Source organism: Chiloscyllium plagiosum, unplaced genomic scaffold (assembly GCF_037043375.1).
Source record: "Chiloscyllium plagiosum isolate Xiang-an unplaced genomic scaffold, Cpla_swu_hap1 HiC_scaffold_39, whole genome shotgun sequence".
Taxonomy (NCBI): domain Eukaryota; kingdom Metazoa; phylum Chordata; class Chondrichthyes; order Orectolobiformes; family Hemiscylliidae; genus Chiloscyllium; species Chiloscyllium plagiosum.
The window spans coordinates 53,551,652-53,575,537 of NW_028270177.1; the positions used below are offsets into that span (position 1 = coordinate 53,551,652).

The following is a 23,886-nucleotide window of genomic DNA, read 5'->3' on the forward strand; positions in this document are numbered from 1 at the left end:
ACTGGGCATTAGTTTTGGGGGCGCTGCTCTTTCATCATGTGGTTGTGGAGTGATTTCCTATTTCATTAAGGCAATGCAGAATCTAACACTGACTCGCACATTGATACTGTCCACTCTGTGCTGCTGCGGTCACTGTTGCTGGGTGAACGTGCCTCAACCCCACCAGAGGGACCTGCAGAACAGTTGCTTCATTTGCTTACCGCTGTTGTGAGGCCAATCCTCAGGTAGCAGTTTTTACTGATATGGACTTGCGATTATTGGGAGTCAAGCTCAGGAAAATGACACAGGACAATATCGAGGAAAAGTGACTTCATTGAAAAAGATGAGGTTCACGGGTTTTCTGCAATGGCTGAGCACTATTACCATTGGACTGTTAACTCAGACACCAAGCAAATGAACCAGGGACCCGGGTTTGATTCCAACCATGCCAGGTGTTAGAACTGAGATTCAATAAATATCTGGAATTACGAATCTAATAACACCTTTCCATCCATGGTCAACTGTTGAAAAAACAAAACCATCGGGTTCAATGACGTCCTTTGAGGAAGGAACCTACCATTCTTACTTGCTCGGGCCTCAATGTGACTCCAGACGCACTGCAATACGGTTGAGTCTCAACTGCCCGCTGTGCAATTAGGGATCGCAATCAATACTGCCGATCCAGCGACGCCCTCATACTGTAACGGAATAGGGAGAGAAAAAAAAACGTTAATTCGGCTCTAGCTAGATTACTGTGTGCAGTTCTGCAATTCACAGTGTAGCAATGATGTGATCGCACTGGGAACGTTGCAGGAGAGATTCAATGGGATATTGTCTGGGCTGAAGAGTTTCAGTTATGAGGAGAGATTGGACAGACTGGGGTTGTTTGTCGCCTAGCAGAGGAGATTGGAGAAGACACGACTGAAATGTACAAAATAATGAGGGATATGGATAGGATCGACTGAAAAAAGCGTTTCTTATTGATGGAGGGATCGAACACTGGGGCCAAGAGATTTCGGGAAAAGGCAGAAAGTTTTGAGTAGATGTGCGGAAAGGGGCAGAGAGGTGGAAACATTGTGTTTGTGTTGCAATGAAAACCATTATATAGAGTTGTTCCTGACTGATGTGTTTACTTAATTAAAGCAGGAATCTGAGTAAGAAAAAAAGAGTACACACATTCAGATCCGAGTGCAGAAACATTTCCAGCAGCACTAATGAGGTTGTACAGCGTAGAACCGCGTTTGGATGCATTGAATTCGGGTTGAAGGGGGCAGCTTGCTTTCACTAGGCGGAGTTACCAGTGTGTAAAGCCATTACACATGATACAGATAGTGTTCAATGTGATGATACATTTGCTCAGTGGTTCGCACTGCTGTTAAGTCTATAGGTTAGGTGGATTGGCAATGCTAAATTGCGCTGATGTGTTCAGGGAGTGAATTCCATAAGTTAAGTGAATTAGCCATGGGTAACGCAGTGATAAGGTCAGCAGTCACACGATGCCAGGTTTTATTGCAGCAGGTTTATTTGAAATCACAAGCCAGACGCCTGCGGTGATAGAGAGGGGAGCTAGGTCTGGTTGAGATACTGTTCAGATTGTCCCTACAGACTCGATTGGCTGAATTGTACTTTCTGCCTTGTAGGGAATCTGTGATTCTATCAGAGAGGACACTTCCAGCTTTTACTGGGGAGCTAAGGCATTAGAGATGATGCTGACGGCGTTGAGTGGGGATGGCATTTTAGTTATTTGTGTTTTGGAAAACTTGAAACTGAACCAAGGAAAACCGAATGCAAGTTTTCCAGGGTATGTGAGGTTTGGAGAGAGTAAATAGGTGGTAAATTCACTATTTCAAGTTCGCAAATTACTGAACGTCAAGGTTTCAAAACCATCGATGTAGGACAAAGAAATGATGGGAGCAGAATTTCTGACACTCAGAGAATCCGTTTCCAAAATATTTGGAAAGGCACATTTAGAGACACACAAGCAGTGAGTTTTACCAGGAGAGAGACAACCTGTGGCTGGGTAAAAGTGTAAAAGTGGAATGTGGGGGGTGGAAGGTGCGAGGAAACAATGTCTAATTTGGACGACTTCAGATGCAAAGAAATATCGCAAACGTATGCAGCTGAGTAAGATTCAGCAAAAAAAAAACCTCAGAGTTTTGAAAGATTTCTAGTAATATTTCACATGAAGCATTACAAATGGAACTGAGTAGATTTTGTATATTGTCAAGGAAAGAAATTCCATAATGAATAGGAAGTGACCCGTCTCTAACAGATCGATTTCGTGCTTTAATCCCATGGTTTAAAGGTGGGAGGACAATCGCCATGATGTTGGGTTCATTTGATACCCACTGAAATCTGCCAACGTAACTGAGCATCAAAACTGGCATCTTGTTTTGTAATTTAACCTTCTGTTTTCTCATCAGTATTTTCTTTAAGCTGGAATGAATTCGGAGCAAAATTCAATACAACATTAAGCATTTCAATCATGTAAATGCAATTCACTTCCGATCATTGCAATGAACAAAGTGAAGTTGCAGCAAAATTAATAAAATGAAACGAACAACACCGCATTTCCGGGAATTGTATCCACTTCAGGTTCATCCATTTGAGAAAGTCCATCGATCTAAAACATCACCTTCACTTCTCTCTCTGTATATACTTCTTCACGTGAGAGAGAAACTGTCTGAAGAAATTATGCGTCAAGACTAAATGTATGAATGTGACGGGAATTACATGTTTGCTGGTTCATCCTGAGACAGTACCGACTCGGAATAAATCAAGGACAGGGTATTCCTTCCAAGGACGAGGTCAATTCCTTGGATTTTGCTGATATTATTATTCCGCTGAAAGAAGAAACATAATGGTGTGGATTCGATTCTGCTCAGGGAATGTCTTATCCCCGAGGTGCACCATAGGTAATCTTGATGTGGTTGTATGTGAGCCCCTTTTCCATGTACTTAAGTGGCCCAGAGTTTAACGCGACAGGTTGCTCTTTCATTGTGCATGTGTGGATTTGAATCCTACTCTGGCTATTACTTCTATCAAACGTAGCTGTGGTTTCCCTTTGTACCTCGCATCTTTAGGATACACTTGATGGAGAATCTTGCTCTTGTCCTACATTGCATTGGAGATTTGTGATAAATTGATACCTCGTCAAAGTTGAAATAAAGCAATTTGATTCTGATGTAAGTTAAATTGGGATAATGAAAAGGAGTGCAAACGTTTCTTTCCACCTTTCATTCCATCTTGACTTTCTATGAATTTACTTCGAATGAAAGTGAAACAAATAAGGAGAGATTGGGTGCAATAGTTTATCCAGTGGGATTGTGAATTTTAATGTAACATTCCACACAATTGTCTGATCAGTATTTCAAACAGTCAATTGGAATTGGAACCACAGAAAACTTTTCCAATGAAACAAAACTTTCATTCTTTCACAACCTTTTGCTGTGTGAGTCATACCGAGATCCATCATCCAGCATGACGCCAAGTTGGCAACAATATAAGATCCACCAATTTTCTTTAGCAATAACAGCGTCTGCACATACCCATCTGCGGTGTGCCCAGTGCCATTTGTTGTTTTCAGGCCACAGCACATTTCTTGGTCATGAGCTTATGAGCCTAGTTCCTGATCTGTCTGAGCAGTTTGGAAACCTTTTCTATCACTTCATCCCATCTCCTCAGAATTCTAAATTTATCAATAAAGTAAGACGTTAGACAAAATGATGTAGGATTGGAAGTGGGCCATTCAGACCATCGAGTCTGCTCCACCATTCAATGAACTCATGGCTGATTTGATAATCCTCAACTCCATTCTCCTGCATTGCCCCAACAAAGCTTCATCGCCTTTCTGGTTAAATATCTATCTGTCACAGTTGAAAATACACAGCAACGCAGCCTCAACAACAGTTTTGGTCAGGAGTTCCACGGATTCACTGCCCCTGAGCAAAGAAATTACTCTCCATTTCTGAAATAAATTGGCAATATCTAATTCTGAGTTCATGTCCTCTGGTGCTCTCCTCGCACCAGAGAGTAAACCACCTGCCCGTAACTACCCTGTCAAGATTCCATGAATATTGAACATGTATAAATGTGATTAGGTGATAATAGAGCTGCACTCCGCCTCCTTTGTTTCAAGGAGAATAATCCCAGCCTAACCAATCATTCCACGAAGCTCCATTTTCTCCAGTGTTGACAACATGTTCATTAATCTCTGCTGTCCCCTGCAGAATCCTTACATATTATTAAGGCAGGTGGAGACATTTATGCGAAGAAATGTTTGAAATTTCAAGCACGGACGGGAATTCGAACTTGAAATCAGACAGCGACTGGAATCAGATTGGTCTACACAAGGACGAAATAGAGTAATGATAACTCTGGCAAATGAGGATCTAATCATATCCCACTGATATTCAATGGCTTTACTTTAACCAAATTATCCCGTGTAATTGTCCACAGAGCTAGTATTTAGAAAAATAAACAGATCGAAACTGGCTATATAAACAATTTGACAACAAAAACATGTCCTTTGGTAGTCATTTTTTGATTGTAAACTCAACTTGTGTCTCCGTGAATCGTACATCGTTTGCAAGGCACAAATGAGACGTGGCACATAACTCTCTGCACTTGCTTCAATGGGTGTAACTTCAGTAACACTTAAGGAACTGGACACGGTCCACGACAATGCAGTCACTTGATTGTACCCTCTTCAATACTTGCAATATTCATTCTCTTCATTCGAGGCACAATTGCCACAGAGTGCACCAACTACAGGATGCACTGGAGTAAGTCACTTGGGCATATTTGACAGAACCTTCAAAGCTCAACAGCTCTACTGACTATAAGCACAAGGTTGGAAGATGCAACGAAACGCCACCATTTGCAAGTTCCCCACCAAGGCCCATAGCACTCTGACCTGGAAAGGAATCAGTGATAAACTCATTGGTGAAACAGTCTTGATGGGCAAAGTTGCATATTTCAGCCTTCCATGTTTTATCTTACAATTTAAAAAAAAAATGTTTATTTGGTGACCTGACTTGTGCTCAGTCCTTTAGCTGTTCCCGAAACTGGTAGTTGCTAAAGTGGTCAACAATAGAAAATATCTGAAAACCCTCTCAATCAACTGATTCCCCTCAAGATTAGAATGGTGTTGGAGAAGCGCAGCAGGTCCGGCAGCAACTGAGGAGCACAAAAAATGAACATTTCAAGCAAAAGCCCTTAATCAGGAATGAGACTGAAAGCATATTGGATGGAGAGATAAATGGGAGTGGGGCGGGGCTGGGGAGAAGGTAGCTGAGAGTGGAGTAAGTGGATGGAGGTGGAGGGTGAACATGATATTTCAGAGATAAAGGTGTAGTGGATAGGTGGGAATGAAGAAGCACAGGTGTGACAGGTCAGGAGGACGGTGATGAACTGGAAGGTGGGAACTGGGGTAAGGTAGGGGGAGGGGAAATGAGGAAACTGGTGATGTCCCAATTGATGCCATGGGGTTGAAGAGTCCCGAGGCGGGAGAGGAGGATTTCTTCCTCCTAGCATCGGGTGGTGAGACAGTGGCAATGGAGGAGGCCCAAGACCTGCATGCCCTCTGGAGAGTGGGAGGGGGAGATGAAATGTTTGGCCATGAGGCCACTGGGATTGATTCTTGTGGGTGTCCTGTAGATATTCTCTGAAGTGCTCTGTGAGAAGACAACCGGTCTCCCCAATTTAGAGTAGACCGCATCGGGAGCAACGCACACAAGAAATGACATGTGTGGAAGTGCAGGTGAAACCTTGATGGATGTTGGAGCCTTGGAAAGAGATGAGGGGGTAGATGTGGGCGCAGATTTTGCAATTCCTGCGGTGGCAGAGGAAGGTGCCGGGAGGGAAGGTTGGGAAATTGGAGGGCGTGGACTTGACGAGGTAGTGACAGAGCGAATGGTCTTGGCAGAAAGTGGATAGGGCTGGGGAGGAGAAACTATCCCTGGTTGTGGAATCTGTTTCGAGATGGCGAAAATGCCAGCGGATGATGTGATTTATGCAGAGGTTGGTGGGAGAGAAGATGAGGACATGGGGGGTTCTGTCATTGTTAAGGTTGGAGGCTTGGGGTTCATGAGTGGAGGTACGGAACATGGATGAGATGCGTTGGAGGGCATCTTCAACCACATAGATTGGGAAGTTCCGGTCTTTAAAGACGGAGGCCATCTGGTGTGTTCTGTGGTGGAACTTGTCCTTTGGGAGCAGAGGGTAAAAACAATGACTGCAGATGCTGGAAACCAGAATTTAAATTAGAATGGTGCTGGAAATGCACAGCAGTTCATGCAGAATCCGAGGAGTAGAAAAATCGAAGTTTCGGACAAAGCCCTTCATCAGGAATACAGGCAGAGTGCCCGAAGAATGGAGAGATAAATGAGAGTAGGGTGGGGGTGGGAAGAAAGTAGCATAGAGTATAAAACACACCCGATGTCCTCCCTGTTTAGAGACCGCAATTTCCCTTCCTACGTGGTTAAAGATGCCCTCCAATGCATCTCGTCCACATCCTGAACCTCCGCACTTCCACAAAGACTGTTCCCTCCGTGACTACCTGGTCAGGTCCACGCCCCCAACAACCCATCCTCCCATCCTGGTACCTTCCCATGCCACCGCAATAATTGCAAAATCTGCATCCACACCTGCTCACTCGCCTCTATCCAAGTCCCCAAAGGAGCCTTCCACAGCCATCAAAGCTTTACCTGCACATCCACCAATATAACGTATTGTATCCGTTGCTCCCGATGTGGTCTCATCTACATTGGGGAGACTGGGCGCCTCCTAGCAGTTCGCTTTATGGAACATCTCTGGGCCACCCGCACCAATCAACCACACCACCCTGTGGCCCAATATTTCAACTCCCCCTCCCACTGAGCCGAGGGCATGGAGGTCCTGGGCCTCCTACACCGCCACTCCCTCACAACCGACGCCTGGAGGACCAAAGCCTCATCTTCTGCCTCAGATCACTGCAACCCCAGGGCATCAATGTAGACGTCACAATTTTCCTCATTTACCCTTCCCCCACCTCACCCCAGCTCCAGACTTCCAGCTCAGCAATGTCCCCATGACTTGTCTTACCTGCCTATCTTCCTTTCCACCTATCCACTCCACCCTCCTCCCTGACCTATCACCTTCATCCCCTCTCCCACTCACCAATTGTACTCTATGCTACATTCTCCCCACCCCAAACCTCCTCTCATTTACCTCTACAGCCTTCAGGCTCTCTGACTGTATTCCTGATGAAGGGCTTTTGCCCGAATCGTCGATTTTAGTACTCCTCGGATGCTGCCTGAACCGATGTGCTTCTCCTTTGGGAGCAGATGCGATGGAGGTGGAGGAATTGGTAATATAGGATCACATTTGCGCAAGAGATGGGGTGGGAGGAGGTATAATCCAGACAGCTGTGGGAGTCAGTGGGTTTGTAAAAAGTGTCAGTAACACTGAACTCGAGGGATATATTTCCCCCCACCCCTATCCACTTTTCACATAGACTGTTTACTGCACGACTACCAAGTCAAGTCCACGCCCTCCAATGACCCACCCTCCCCACCCGGCACCATCCCTTGCCACCACAGGAATTGCAAAATCTGCACACACATCTTCCCCATCACATCCTTCCAAGGTTCCAATAGATCCTTCCACATCCATCAAATGTGCATCTGCACTACCACACATTGTATTTATTGTATCTGTTGGTCTCCTCCACATTGGGGCCAACAGACACCTTCTCGCAGAGCGCTTCAGTTAACATTTCCAGTACACCCGCAACATTCAACCCAAACTCCCCATAACCAAACACATCATCCCCCCCCAACCTTACTCTCCCATGGACATGCAGTTCCTGGGCGTCCTCCACTGCCATTCCCTCAACACCCGCCACCTCATCTTCCACCTTGGGACCCTTCAACCCCAGGGCATCAATGTGGTCTTCACCAGCTTCCTCATCTCTCCACGCCCACCTTATCCGAGCTCCAACCTTCTAGACTGGCACCATCCTATTGACCTATCCCACCTATCTATCTTCCTTCCCACCTATCCGCTCCACCCTCTCCTCCGACCTATTACCTTTAAGCCCATCTCTATGCACCTATTGCACTCTCAGCTAAATTCTTCCCAGATCTATTCGTCCCGTTTATCTCTGGAGAGGCTCGCAGCTGTATTCCTAATGAAGGACTTTTGACCGAAACGTCATTTTTTTCTGCAACTGGGATGCTGCCTGACCTGCATTGCTTCTTCAGCACCACTCTAGTATTGATTCTGATTACCAAATTCTGGAGTACGTACTTCCGTCCAAATGATTCCCTGTCCATTGATCTTTAGCGATCGCGAATTCCCACTCCATGATCTCTTTGTCCGTCAACACCACACAGAATACTCACTGTTATTGTTTCTTCTCCCCAAATTCATTAACATTCATTGATCTGGATTCAATCCCATTCAGCATTTTACCTTTCCACCTGATTGATACATCCCTGCAGTCCCTAGCATTCTTCACCATCGTCAACTACATGACCAATTGTTGCATCATCAGCAAAGTTCTAAATCATGGCTTCTCAACTAAGTCTAAACCATTTATCTACATCAGAATACAGTGGCACTCCACTGGAAATACGCATGCAAACAGGGTTCATTGCTGGTTGGGATTAACAATTGCAATAACAGCGGAATCGAACTCTTGCTGTCATTTGTAAAGATGCTGGTGACTCTGCCAGTTGTTGTCGTGAGGGATCACTTCTCACATATAGGAGTGGTGAATGACCTATGCGGACTGTGACTGAGTAAATGAGTTTACACCTCAGACGGCAATTGAATTCCTTCCTGCAGTCATCCCTTGGCCCTGACCTCTTTGCGCTGTGGGTATCCTTGTGTCTATTTAGTTTGATAATCAGTTGAATTCGAGTCCACACAGACATGATTCCCACTTCGCCTGTTGTCCGTGCATTTTTATTCTTCCTTATTCTCCCACGGAATGTGGCTATCATTGGTCTGAAGAGCATTTATTGTTCATTCTAATTCACCTCGAACTGAGCCAGAGGGCATTCATGGCTGAACCACATTGTTGTGAGTCTGGAGTCACATGTTTACAGGACTCATTACAGTCGGCAGATTTCCCTTTCGAAGGGACATGAATGAATGAGTTTTCAGCAATATAAAGTTATTGTCTCTGTTCCTGAGATTGGGTTTACTTTCCAAATTTTATTCATCGAATTTAACGAACAACAGCTGCCACGTTCCAGTCTCCAACGATTACTCGCCCAATAGATCGCCGCTGCACTCACAACTCCCTGCTGCATTTCTCCATTCAAAGAATGACATTGTCAATTCAGATTATCCCAGATGGAGCGAGAGTAGGACGCGTTTCTGTGTTTGAATGGAAGCAATGTACGCTGGATTGGAGTGTTTTTTGGAGCAAGAGACTGATGTGGGGACGATGTGAGCAAAAGCAGTTCTTACTGTCAAATGAACAAAATACCACTTTGTTAAGGAAAATCTCTTAGAACTTTTCCATACATCGACCTCTCACTTGAAGCTCCAGCACGCTTCCTCTGAGCCAATTGACCAGAAACACTCCCAGCCTCAGCATTTCACGCTCTTGGATAAGTAGACAAAGTCTTTTCCCTGTGGTCGGGAGTCCAGAACGCGAGGGCACAGATTGAGATTGAGAAGGAAAAGATATAAAAGAGACCTCAGGGGTAACTTTTTCATGCACAGGGTGGTGCGTGTTTTGAATAAGCTGCCAGAGGAAGTGGTGGAGGCTGGCACAATTGCAACATTTCAATGGCATTTGGTTGGGTATATGAATAGGAAGGGTTTGAATAGATATGGACCGGGCTGACAGGTGGGACTAGTTTGGGTTGGAATATCTGGTCGGCATGGACCAAAGAGTCTGCTTCCATACTGTATATCTCTATGACTCTATGACTCCATGACGGAGCCTTTACCAATCATGTCACTGGTGCCACAGAATAGCCTCACGTGCTAATTTCCACCCCCACCTCCGGTTTGGAACTCGCGGCTGCGCCACGAAGTTTGTCTGATTCCGGTTCGAGGAACTAGGGTCATGTGACTGACGGCAGTAATGGGTGCTTCCTTGTGTGGGGAAGTTGGTGAAGAAACTGTTATTAACACATTGCTAATAACACATTCTCATTGAAACATACATTACACCAATATCACGCCTTATCCCCTGAACCTTTTGTTTTCTAGAAATCTATCAAACTCAGTCTTCAACACGCAGTCCTCGATGGAACCACCACAGCGTCTGGGGATATCAAATTTAAAGATTCAGCTAATTCTGAATTCCCACATATCTGCTATCGCGCGCCTGATATTCCTGTTGTGCATCTGCTACTCTTCCTAACATCTCCTCAGTCACTGTAATGATTGCTGTTTTTAAACGCGTGTCTCTGCATGACTCAGTGATGGTTTGAATGTTAAAATATTCTGCATTGTGGCCGCAGGAAGGTCGTTCGAATCCGAGTCACTGCATTTTACTCCTTGTGACTCATGCTGAAGAAACACGGAACGGCATCAGTTGATTTTACATGAAAGCATTCTCAGAGATGACTTTTTTCCCATCAAACCCCTCTCTCTCTCACATCTCTGTGAGTCATATATCAGGATTGAGACTCACCCATTCTCGGAGAATTCCCTCCCTCCCGCAATCACTTCACTCCTTTAAGTTCCCCCTCCCATTTCCCTTACAATCACTTTCACATTGATCTTCTTCAGCCTGTGCTGCTGTGCTCACTGTTGCTGGGTGACTATGCCCAAGTCTCACAATCGGAACCTTCAAACCAGTTGATCCATTTTGATACCGCGGTTGTGAGATCAATCTGCATGTCGCAGCTTTTACTGACATGGATCAGCGATTATTGAAACATCAGGCTCAGGAAAAGGGCACAGGGCAACATTGAGGAAAAGTAACTTTATTCAAAAAACATCAGTTTCTGTGGACTTCCGCATTATTTATTTTACTTGTTCATTCAGCTCAAGCGAGACTGTTGTGTGTAGTTATGCAATTCACATTATAGCAGGGTTGTGACAGGGCTGGAAACGATGCAGGGGAGATTTTCCAGGATATTGTCTGAGCTGAAGAAGAGAGATTGGACAAACTGGAGTTGTTTTTCTTAGAGCAGAGGAGATTGGGGGTTGGGGGGGGGGCGGCATGATTAAGATGTACAAAGTACTGAGGGCTATGAATAGCGTAGACTGATATAAATGTTTTACGTTGATGGAGCTTTCGATCACGGGGGGCCACTGATTTAAGGTCAGAGGCGGAAAGATTATAGTGAATGCGTGGAAAAACGTTTTCAAACAGTGGGTGGTTGAAATCTGGAACACAGTGTATGCAAGACTCGGAGAGGCAGAAATCCACATAACGTTCTGATGTATTCAGATGTGAATTTGTGATGCCAAGACATACAAGGCTATGGTTCAAGTGATTTTAAAAAGGAGTTGGGATAGTTACACGATTCTTATTGAGCAATACAGATATTCCATTCTAAGTACGGGTTATTAATAGCTGTCCTTCCATTCTCGAAGGGATATGTCACAGGGAGAACTGTGCTGTTTGAATCAGCGTGGGGGAGTACTACTGCTCCCGGGGAGGCAGACTGACAGTGACAGTGTAAGCACGTGACTTCTGTCAGCTGTACCTAGTGTCGGTGTTGGCATGAAAATCATTAAGTAGTTTTGCTCCATAATTAGGTACTTGCTTATAGCAGGAAGCTCAGAAAGATATGCATTCTACTGCCCTTTCCCCACTATCCCATACAACAGAATACCGGAACAATGCAGGACAATTTCTCTCTGTGCATCCTCGTCCAACCTCCTTGACCCCCAACACTTCCGCATATGGCACCATTCCATGAAATCTCAGAAGGTGTAATGCTGCACGGTTATGATGTCCCTCCACATTGTGTAAGATTCCAGTGATTTATCTGCCCATCACTCAATTTAGCAAACTGCATTTTCTGCTCACAATGTGATCTCATCTGGACTGGGGAGATAAAAACAGAGTGGGTGACAAACATATGTACACCTACGTTCTGTCTGCAAGCAAAAAATGACCGTGAGCTTCCAGGTTCCTGTCACTGCAACAGCCAACTGTGTTCCCATGCCTCCATTTCAGTTTGGTCTGCTGCAGAGCTCCCGCATAGCACAGCGCGAGTTGGAAGAGCGGTACGTCATTTCCTGCTGACAGACCGTACAATCTTCAATACCCAACATCGTGTTCAATCATTTTAGACCTTGTCCACCTTCTTTCACGTTCCTACCCCACCTACATATACCATTCGTTCCAAAGGCGGACCGTTTGACTCGAAAATCTCTCCTAGATGCACTCAACCTGCTGATTTTGTTCAGATATTTCTGATTTTCTTCGGATAATTTTATTCTGTTCTGATTGCCAGCCGGATGGAAACGTATATTTACACGGGAGCGTGGTCAGAGTAGATTTACCAAGGTGGTGCCTGAGCTAGACCATTCCCTCTGCGAATATAAGCGAAAGTGAGGGCTGCAGGTGCTGGAGCTCAGAGTCGAGAGTGTAGTGCTGCAAAAGCACAGCACGTCAGACAGCATCTGAGTAGAAGAGAATCAATGTTTCGGGCACAAGCCACCGCCATTGCATTACCAGCCGATGCCTGGAGGAAGAACGTCTCATATTCCAACTTAGGACCCTGACAACACTCGGATAAATGTGTATTTCAACAGCTTCCTCATTTCGTCTCCCCCCACATTATCCCAGTCCCAACTAGGCTCTGGTCTCCGGACCCGTGCATCAATCCCCCTTCTGAACTATCACATTCTCCCTCACCTTCATCCACTTTCCCATCACCTGACCACCAACCCCATTCCTCTCCCTCAACCCTGACTAAAAATCCTTATTCCTGATGAAGGGCTTATGACCGAAACATCGATTCTCCTGCTCCTCGGATGCTGCCTGACCTGCTGTGCTTTTAAAGCACTACACTCATGCCACTGCAAAGATGGATGAGCTCGTCTGGGGCTCTTTATCTGAGAGCGGAGACAGCTGAGAGAGAAATTGATTAATGTGCACAGAAAGGGTTTAGGTACGTGTGACAGTAATAAACTTCTTATGGAAAGGGTTAATAACCAGGGATATCGATGAAAAGCTAGAGGGAGAACGTTCAGAAAAGATTTAGGAAGAATGTTTACATCCTGAGAGTGTTGTTTTTCTGGAACTCACTGTTTGAACGTTTGGTAAAGCTTAGAGTCATCAAAACACTCAGGAGTATTTAGCTGAACACTTGAGGAGCTAGAGCATGCACGGATAAGGAACAGGTACTGGAAAGTGGGGCGAGGATAAACCGAAGTTTGATGAAAGACTTGAACACCGTAACTTTGGGTGCAGTGAAATGGTGGTTAGCGCAGATCTGCAGCCCAATGAAAGACGTGTTGGACCTCTACTGCATTGTTAAGATTGCGATTCAAAGTTTGTGGGTTTGAGTCCCACCAGAATCGGAATGTAGTTCAGATTTCAGCTGAATCAATGATTGTTCTGCTGACTCATCATCGGTTTCCATCGCCTGGAGTTTTCGTCCCTGCTACTGACCAGAGAGGACTCCTCACCTTCTTGGTGGTGAATTTTGAGGGAATCGTATCATTTGAAACATGATCAGCCAAGAATCCCATTGCATGATCTGACTGTATCTAAACACATTTTGCTCCCACAGTTGCACAGAGTTTTTCAGTTTATTCAGTGTCTTTTTCCATTTGGGCGACAGGTTGATGTAGATTGACTGGGAAAAGACATTGACGTGCTGAAAATCTGTTGCTGGAACAGCACAGCAGGTCAGACAGCATCCAGGGAACAGGAGAATCGACGTTTCTGGCATGAGCCTTTCTTCAGGAATGAGAAAGGTGTGTCCAGCAGGCTAAGATAAAAGGTAGGGAGGAGGGACTTGGGGAGGGGCGTTGGAAATTTGATAGGTGGAAAGAGGTCAAGGTGAGGGTGATAGGTCAGAGTGGGGTGGGGGTGCAGAGGTCAGGAAGAAGATTGCATGTTAGGAAAGCGGTGCTGAGTTTGAGGGATTTCAGGTGCGGGGAGGGCTAATGAGGAAACTGGTGAAATCCGAGTTCATCCCTTGTGGTTGGAGGGTTCCTAGGCGGAAGATCAGGCGATCTTCCTCCAACTGTCGTGTTGTTGTGGTCTTGCGGTGGAGGAGTCCAAAGACCTGCATATCCTTGGTGGAGTGGGAGGGGGAGTTGAAGTGTTGAGCCACAGGGTGGTTGGGCTGGTTGGACACTTTCCTCATTCCTAAAAAATGGCTTATGCCCGAGACGTCGATTCTCCTATTCCCGAGATGCTGTCTGACCTGCTGTGTTGTTCCAGCAACACATTTTCAGCTCTGATCTCCAGCATCTTCAGACCTCACTTTCTCCTCGAAGATTTTAACCTACTGCAAATCCTCTTACAAGGATGCCTTCCTTGGAGAAGCTCTCTTCCTCCCTCTATCTTAGCCTGCTGGACACACTTTCCTCATTCCTGAAGAAGGGTTTATGCCCGAAACATCGATTCTCCTGTTCCCTGGATGCTGTCTGACCTGCTGTGCTGTTCCAGCAACACATTTTCAGCACGTCAGCGGACTGAGCTAACCGGCTTCCATTTAATGCAAAGCTAAACAAACAGCTCAGTACATTAACAATTTGTAGTAGTTTACGTCGAATTAGCTGCTACACCTTTCAACACCACCAGCTCTTCTTACACTTAACATGTTCAGTTGCAGATATTATGCAATTTCTTTCCGATGAACGCTAAATAATTTGTGAGTGTGTCACTTTTGCCTGCCCATCCAGGAAGCCCAGAATCTCTGCCCCTGTTAAATTCGCTCCTTGTGTGTCTGCAACTGGCCTTTGAAATATGCTGGAATCATCTTCTAATTTTATTTGCTGTCTGAAAAGTAATCTCCGATTTCAAAATCTCAGAATAAAAAGTACCTGCTGCAAATTTCGTTGTCGTTCATCGCTGGTTTTGAAGCTCTAACCTCTAGTTATACACTCACCTGAACGAGGTAATTTCCCTCTTATTTACCCTTACCAACCTCACATCCGCTGGAAAATCTCCATTAGGACACAACTCAGTCATTCCTGATATATGTCGCGTGAATCTTCATCTATTCCACCATCCCATTAAATCACTTATTTTCTTCCTCGTGGCTATACCTCCCAGTAAATCTCATTTCCATCGTCTCTAACGATTTTGTATCAAGGGAACTCTGACCATATCCTTCCTAACCAAATTGAACCCCCCAACCCCCGTGTATTTCATCAGTAAATTTCACCCCGAGAAATGATGCTGGATCTAATTCAACTCATGACAACTTACCACAATGCTATGCAATCTCATTTCTGGTACAGGAAAGATGAAGGCTATTTCACTTAAAGCTGAAATCTGTTGGCTGCAACAGCATTGGGTCAAATCACAGTCAAACAGGTGACTGTTTTTCTCATTTTTATTTCTTCTCAACGTATGCTGAAGAAATACACGGCGACAAAAATTAATATTGTTAGACAGAAGTAAGGTGGCGTGTTAAATCTGAGGCTCTGAGAATAGGGCAGTTTTGATTAACATTAACCACAGATTGTTCAAATCTCAGGCACATGAGATTGATAGAGAGCGATGTTGAGAGAAATAAACTATCTTGGAAAATGCCGTTGTTATGAAGTTGTGGGTGTAATGTACTTTTAATGGTGCTGCAATGCCTGGCTGCACAAAGAGTTCAGAACAAGGCAACAACATGACATTTGATGAAAACAACTAAGAACTGTGTTACATGGATACAAAAATCAAATTTGAATTCGGCCAATCAGTTTAAATTATGTCCCAATCAAGTTTGAATTTGGTATTTTTACAATGTTAAAATAAATGAAACGGTCCGACGTTTTGTGGGACAAATATCGGACATTTGGAACAGTTACCCAGAGCGACAAAGAACAGCAAAGAGAGCAGTTAAAAGACCAACAGATGTAGGATGGCAGTAAAATCTCCAAGAGGTGCTTATCTAGAGAAATAGATTGCATAGAAAAAAAGCATCAACACCGACCTGGAGAAAAAATCTACAGAGGAATATACAAAGAGAACATTCGACAACTATCTGCTTTTTAAATTTAAACCTTTTTGTAAATGTTATTGGGATCGGAGTGAGGGAAGGTATTGTAGAGCAAAAGGTTTCGAGAAAGGAGTTGTAGGTTGATTATTCTCTGTCAATAAAAAGCAATAAATTTGTTATTTTTAACTTTAAGTAGTGATTTTTGGGTTGGTTCTTTGCCTCTGGAATTTTAACAGAATACAGCACGGCGGTGAATCATTTCTGTGTTGCTGGTTTACATTAGCAGAGGGGGTTTACCCCGTCACGTAACACCAGTTTCTGTGGTTGCTTTGTTCTTTCGCTCATTTGTGCATTTTGCCTCAGTAACGATTTTGAAGTTGCCCCCTCTACACAAAACGTCCGTGCTTTTGTACCATTGTACAAAAGGTGCAGTGTGTCTAAGCGACAGGGATCCCGACAATAACATTTGACGCTTAGTCAATCTATCTATCCTGATATTGACCCATGGAAACAGCACTGCGCACTCTTCCCGAGTCTGGAAAACGATCCCAGATAATGTTACATCCCTCTCTCAAGGGCCTTTTCATTCCATCGCTTTCAATTCCTCACAGAATCCGTTTCAACAGATTTCGTCACTGAGTCATTTCTTTGTTTGTGTTCAAATCCGGTGAGCAGAGGGTCACAGTTGGAGCTGAGCCCATCACCCAGAGGGCAGACCATACTCTGTGAACTGTACTCTGCTGTTCATCATTTCACTAACAGCATGTAGATGTATCTATGCTCTGCAAATTTTCACGCCTGTTTTAAGAAGCAAGATAAACAGTTCCTGGTTCCTGCTTTTGTTGTCACACAGACCAAGATTGTAAATGCTGGGAACATGCACTGGTCGAGATTGTCTACTCACCCACATCCGTTTCCTCCCCAGCAGGTGGTAAGATGATGGTCTGAATCACTTTCTTCTGTTCCCTGTCACTCTGGGATAATGTGAGCTGTGAAATCTGTTCTCTGAGCTGGCCGTAACGTGATAAAACTTATACACATCAGGTGCAACGTGCCTGAGCGACTAGACTCGCTGCAGTAACATCCCATGCTGATTTAGACAGCAGAGCCTTCGCTGTGACTTCGAGAAGGACACAGACACAGATGACTGGGAGACATTCTCTCTTTCCCTACAGTTCTTCACATTTCTATCATACTTAGATGGCGTTATTTGCACAAAGTTTCCGAAAGAATATTAAGTCCTGTGGATGCGCAATCTCTCTTTTGTACAGCTTTGCAGAAATTCCATAACTTCCACTACATCTAACCCCCCCGCGCTCCACAACCCCGTGTTTGATAGTGGGCTTAAAAGCGCATTCATGCTTCTCTCAAATAACACTGATTGCCAATTGAAGATGAGTTCATCCAGCTGCCAATGATGGGAGCCCGCTTGCAAAAGAAGTGGCTAGCACAGCCTCCGGGGAACCGGAAGTCAGAATGGCAAGGAGCTGTTATTAAAACTCAGTGCGGCCTTCCCTCCGAAACACCAGAAAACCCCTATTTTTTAAACAAGGAAACTCCCCTGATTTATGGATCATACTTCTGTTGCGGTTCTGGCTTTTTGGTCTTGGGTATGATATCGCCTCGGGTGGGTGATGTACGTGTGAGAAGTCACACTTGAGCACTAGAGTTTTGCATTTGGTTCAATGTTTGACGCAGAGTGTATAATATTGATGAGTTCCAGTTCAGAACAAGGCACCGAAGCTTAAAGACACACAACAGCAACTTCTTGGAGGTCGTTACAAGACTGAGAAATGAATTCCCTAACTTCAAATGATGCTGATCCTGTTAATGTGGATTTGTGCGGAGTCACCTGAAAGCCTTAATCTGTCCAAAATTTTGTTTTACTTATGCTGTGATCTACATGTCCTTGATTAGTATGATCTGCCTTTACCAATCGCAAACAATTTTTTTCACTGTACTGAGGTTCATGTGACAATCAATCAATCAAATAAAGTCAATCAATCGACCGACATAGACATTTCCTTATTGTTTGGGGGCTGCATAGCCTCACTTTGCACGGTGACATATTTTGTGATTCTGAGTGAAATCACAGTTTAGCCAACAGCTTACATTGACACAGCGGGGACACATCTGCGCCACAGTGTGTCACACAATAATAGTGACGACCATTTGAAATCATCCTCTGAGGTATATGCCACATGCCAGACGAAAAGCTAAAGACTGTGTGAAACTGCTATATTCAGCGCTAATAGAGCGGCCCAGCTGGAGCGTATTGGGCTCATAATCATGAAATTAATGGATTGAAAACATCCTCTACTCGTTGACAATTCCATGTTTCAGTGTGTGTACTGCCCCCTCCAGTGTTTTTCTATAATAGATCTCCATTCTACGCATTGCGTGCTGTTTCACTTTCCGCTTCCTTTCATTCAATGTACCTGAAATGAATATTTCATACCGATACACACCGGAAATTTACACAAATGAGGAAACACACTTGTGAAGTTCTGGAAGATCTTTTCCTGTTCTCTGTTGGTGTGCTCTGATCTGATTCGCAAAACCTCTTGCGAGAGCTGGGAATAAACTGACGAAGGTGAGATACATCAGTTTTAGAGTGTTCTATGCGCATGACGCCCTGCAGTTATTCCGCACGCCGTTTCACACAGCAGTGTTCTTCCTGTGAAATGAAAAGCTGTGAATTACAATTGGATCCATTTGTTGGAGACAGAATTGCGATACATGCACAGCTCCGCATTATTAGGGTATACATCACCAAGTATGAATAACCACGGGATACACAAGCGTCAGAGAGTCGCTATGGAATCGATGGGCTGAACAGCTTCTGCTGATGCATGAGTGACGTCACACGTTGATGCTGTCCCTCTTCCTGTCTCTGGGACAGAGTGGCTGATGGTGAAATAAAGTCTCATTGTTAACCTTATCTTCTGTGTTAAACTGTCTGCAGCCCCGCAGCACAGGGACGTGGGGATGGCTCTCAGTGAGTGAGGGTTTCACTCGGATTGTCTTTATCTGGGAAAGTTGGGGCTCAGATGTTAACTGCTGTCCGATTGCAGCAAAGAAGCCGATGTTACTGTTCCAAAAACCTTTCTGCAGGATTGTTGTGTGAAGATGGAGTTTGAACAGCAAACAGGATGCACAAAAATGCCCTCACACGAATTTACCTGAGGGGAGAGAGTCCGGATTACATTTATGTCTTACCAACCAGCTCAAAATCTTCATCACTTCTCAGATAAATGATATTTTTGCAGGAAGTTCCCAATCAAACTTGCTGATTCCCAGCACTTGATGGAACTGGCTGTGCCGATGAGAGTGAACTTTAGAGTGTATGCGCACTTGCCTCTCCTCACACTGCTTGCCGGTGGAGGGAAATAGCTGAATACTCTGCCGATGGAGACAACTAAGTCCATGGATAAACAGCACTGGCCTGTGAACAAGGAGACAAAAGTACAAGGCGATATTCTTAAAACACTTTGATGCTTAGAAATCTGAGAACAAATTGGGATGTGGTTGGACCTGACCGAATCTCAACTGGTTTGGTTTTGGCAATGTAAGAGTGTCTAGGGCATGATCTTCGCGAAGCAGCTTGTGTTAATACTGGCACGGGAGAATGTCTTACTTCAAGTCGCCATCGAGCCTTGGTTGTTTGATTTCACTTTTGCCCGGTCGTCCTATCAACTGATTGATAAATAGATGTAAATCATTTAGTTGCACCCTTTCAAATTCCTTTTGAGTTTTGGGGTCAGAAGTGTCATTGTAGGGGGTATGGCACAGTACCACATGTGGTAAAAGGGAAACAAGTGTTAGAGGATGTTCACCCACAGAATCCCACTCTAATTAAATCCAACATCTGGATATTCGCACAGATATGGGCGTGAAACTTTAGGAAGTGGGAACGTGAAATGATTGAAAACAGCACTGAACAGGTTGTTGATCATGGTGTGGTATATGAGGAATGTCAACAATAAAGGTCATTTGGAAAGTTGGAACACGTCTCCTTGGAGAGCAGAAGGCCAAACGCTGGCCTTGTCAAACCTTTCCAAGACATGAGTGGGTTAGACAGAGGGAAAAAGGAAGGGAGAATGATCCCGACGACTGAAAGAATTGAGAACGATTCGGCAGAGTTTTAAAGACATTAATAAAAGAAGAAAAATGTACACGAGGAGAAATGTTTTCACAGAGGGAATGGTTAGGGTCTAACATTGACAAAGACGCAGTTTCAATCGAGTTGTTGAAAAACTCATTCAATGTTCATGTTGGAACTAAAAATGTGCAGTGTTAAAGGGAGAAGGCAAGAGAATTATACGAAAAGAGAAGCATATTTATCTCTGTAGAGAGCCAGCACAGCTAAGGTGTTTTGTTACACATTTGTGAATCTGACTGGAATCACAGTTCGACCAACAGGATGCAGGGAGTTAAAGAACGGTGATATTGGCAAAGCCGGGACACATGACACAACAGAAAGTAATCCAGCACGTACATGTCACAGGGAGGATGGTGCTGTCTGAAAATCCTGCAGGGTCTCTTGCGGATCAGACACAGCAAATTTCACTATTCGAACCGAATCAGCCCTATGAAGGGAAGCCGGAGGCGCCTGCTTCAGAACTCAATTACTAAAGAAGATGAGGCTCGAGTCCCGCCACTGCAATTTCTGTGGCTGCGGTGTGTTCAAATAAAGAGCAAAACCGCGAGTTTGCTTTGTGGAGACAGGGGCCTGTGTCCATCTTGTCATGATCATGTTCGCCTCACACACGGTAAATCGCGGGCTCAAGCTGCTTTACGTTCCAGGCAAGTTGAGGTTCTAACAAATTGGTTATGATTCCTGGAGAGTTAACTGTGGTGTGGGAGAGTGCAGATTTTCTCAAAGTGTCAGTGCTGTCAAGGTAGTGCTCGCCTCCCGCACGGAAAAGCGCAAGCAGCTGTACTGCTGCTTTATGTTCCAGGCAAGTTACGTTTTTACTGGAACCGAATGGAAACTGTTATTTCATCGCTATTGTGACACAAAGTCCTGTGGTGACACACCTCGTCGTTATTTGGTTTTCTGGCGAGTGCGAACATAATTCAAACGAATTCCGATGTCACATGTTCTTAAATTTCTCCCCTTTCATTCATTTCCGTCCTGAAGACATCGGAAGGGAAAGGTAATTTAATAGAGACTGTGATTGGCGAAATTCACTTTTTTTTGGTCCATTCTTATTCTTACCGCTTTCTGATCCTTCCACAAAAAGCAGTACCGCATTGGCATTCCTTGCGCAGGCGGCCCGTTTCCAAGACAGGGAAGAAGCTGATGCGCTGGTGTCACAGCGCACCACGGATTCCTGAACTAATCGGTCTGTCAAATGTACCCCCAAAGTCGTCTATGAAAGACATCATTTGGAAGCTGTCTGTCGTTATTCAACATGCGAGAGTTGTCACCAGAAGTCCTGAATCATGTTTTGGAGCAGTTCGCACGTTAGTGGCTCATTCAATCAGCAACAGCAATGAAAGAAATCACACTCTCAGGGGAACCTCTGCCCCTGTGCTTTCATAGCGTCGCTAGTATTAAGGTGCGCCCCGAGATCTAAGCCACGTTGGAACTGAAACGGAGGAATCGACAGCGAGGCTACAGAATGACATCGCATCCATTTGGTTTTCTTTAAATCACTGACGAGCAGGAAAATGTAAACGGGGAGGGCGAGTGGGGAAGTGAGGCAGTTGCAGCTCTGGTGAAATTCCTTCTTTGTGATTCACTCAGCAACCAGAGACGTGTGAAGGTGACTCAGACGTGAGAGCTCTTCACATCGAGAACAATAAGCACTCAAGGGCAGTTAGCACCTCTTCCGGAGACGGGGGTGGGGTGAGCTAATTACCTTTCGACTTCTGTTACTACGTTCAGAAACTGTCTTTTAGATTGATGTGAACAGAAACTGCATTTCTAATAAGCACCGTGGAATTTAGCAAAATGTATTGAGTCGCTTCTCGTCGACTCAGTTGGTATCCATGTGGCTCATATCCAGGTGTGAACATCTTTGCAGCGAATTGCACGGTTAAGGCAAAAAGGCAAGGAAAGTGGCATCTCGAACCGGCTCCGAGGTCAGAGCATCCTCACAATGTGCTCTGTCGTTCTCGGATTGTAATGCTACCTCCGATTTTAGGGTGGAGAACATTCTTTGGGACTCTTATTCTGCAAAACAGACACAGTGACTGAAATGATGCTGCGCGGTAACACGGCCTGCTCAGCTTTGTGCATTTTCCCTGTAGTCCGGTGTGTTTCATGTTCCGTGTAAACGTGAAAGTTGTCCTGTTTCGACCAAAGGGTGAAATCATTTAGCAAAGCAAGAATCGAAATTGCAGTAATGTCAAGCAGCTCATGGTAATTTGACCAAATCATAACCGATCGTATGTTCTCACGCACTCACAGATACATTTGTAGCTGAAATGAGTCTGAGGAGATACACTCAGCTTCGCATTGATATTTATCTGGATTGATGGGCTATCATTATCTGCAGCGAAATTGATATTGTAGACGGGCACATCCCAGCAGTTGTGCGAGTCGGAGAGGGATCATGGAACCCTTTTCACGTGACTTTGCATCTGTTGTTATGCAGCATCACAATTGGAAGTGCAAGAAAATGGGGCAGCGCGGCTGGCTGGTAGTGTGGCCAAGCGGTCTAAGGCGCTGGATTTAGGCTCCAGTCTCGACAGAGACGTGGGTTCGAATCCCACCGCTGCCATTTCTGCTGATCAACTCCAACGCTGCAGCTTGTTAAAATGCTGTTTCGACTCCTGCTGCATTTCTGTTTAAAACTGAAGAAACATGTGTGTGCTTCCCGGGCAATTAACTGTGGTGTGGGAAAGTGCCGATTTTTCCGGTGTCTGTGCTGTCATGCTCGTGCTCGCCTCCCGCGCGGAAAATCGCAAACAGCTCTGCTGTCCCAGACAAGTTGTGCGTTTACTGGAACCGAATGGAGGCTGTTATTTCATTGCTGCTGTGAAACAAAGTCCTGCGGTGGCTCGACTCGTCGTTATTTTGTTTTCTGCCAATGGGAAAATCGTTCCAATGAATTGCGATGTCACATGTTATTGAATTTCTCCCATTTCCTTCATTTCCGCCCTGGAGACATCGGAAGGGAAAGGTAATGTAATCGAGACTGTGATTGGTGAAATTCACTTTTTATGGCCCATTCTTATTGTGTTATTTCTTTCTCTCTTTTCAGCATTGTCTGGGAAGTGGTGGTGCACTCAGGCTCCAGTATGTTTGAAAGAGCAGTTTGGAATTGCCCTGTTGTTAGTTGTGAGATTACTTTATGGCTCATGCCCCCGGCCTGTCTCACATTTTGCATTCATGCTCGCTGTGTCTGAAAACGCATTTGGTTTGCCAGTTTTGTTTGTGTTCCGTGTTAAATGCTTTCTGTTTTGCGAGTCGCTCAATACATTACGAATTAACAGGGTTTCTGAGGTAACTTCCAGCATCAAAAATCCTCAACTGAGGATCTGGGAATATTTCACGGAGTATGGTTAGTCGGAGCAAAAGTAAGGAAGTCGTTTGTTTCTACAGTATTTCACAATACTACCTTTCCCGTGAGCAGTCGAACAGACTAAATGATTGTGCCACAGATTGCAACAGGAAACTCCGCTAAAAAGTAATCCTTTAAAGCCGGTGTAAGCAACACAACGTTATTGGGGTACACCGCGTGGAAACAGATACTTCGGTGTATCTCGTCCATGCTCACCATATAGCCAAAATTAAACAAGTTCTGTTCGCCAGCATTTGGCCCCAATCCCTCTAAACTCATCCTATCCAGAAACTCATCCGATTACCTTTGCAATT

At 44.7% G+C, this 23,886-nt stretch overlaps 1 non-coding gene across 1 annotated transcript; it reads left to right on the forward strand.

Moving 5' to 3' along the window:
• The first annotated feature begins 22,707 nt into the window (after positions 1-22,707).
• Positions 22,708-22,789, forward strand: trnal-uag (transfer RNA leucine (anticodon UAG)). Its single transcript has one exon. It is a non-coding gene; the product is annotated as a tRNA-Leu (tRNA).
• The last annotated feature ends 1,097 nt before the right edge of the window (positions 22,790-23,886 follow it).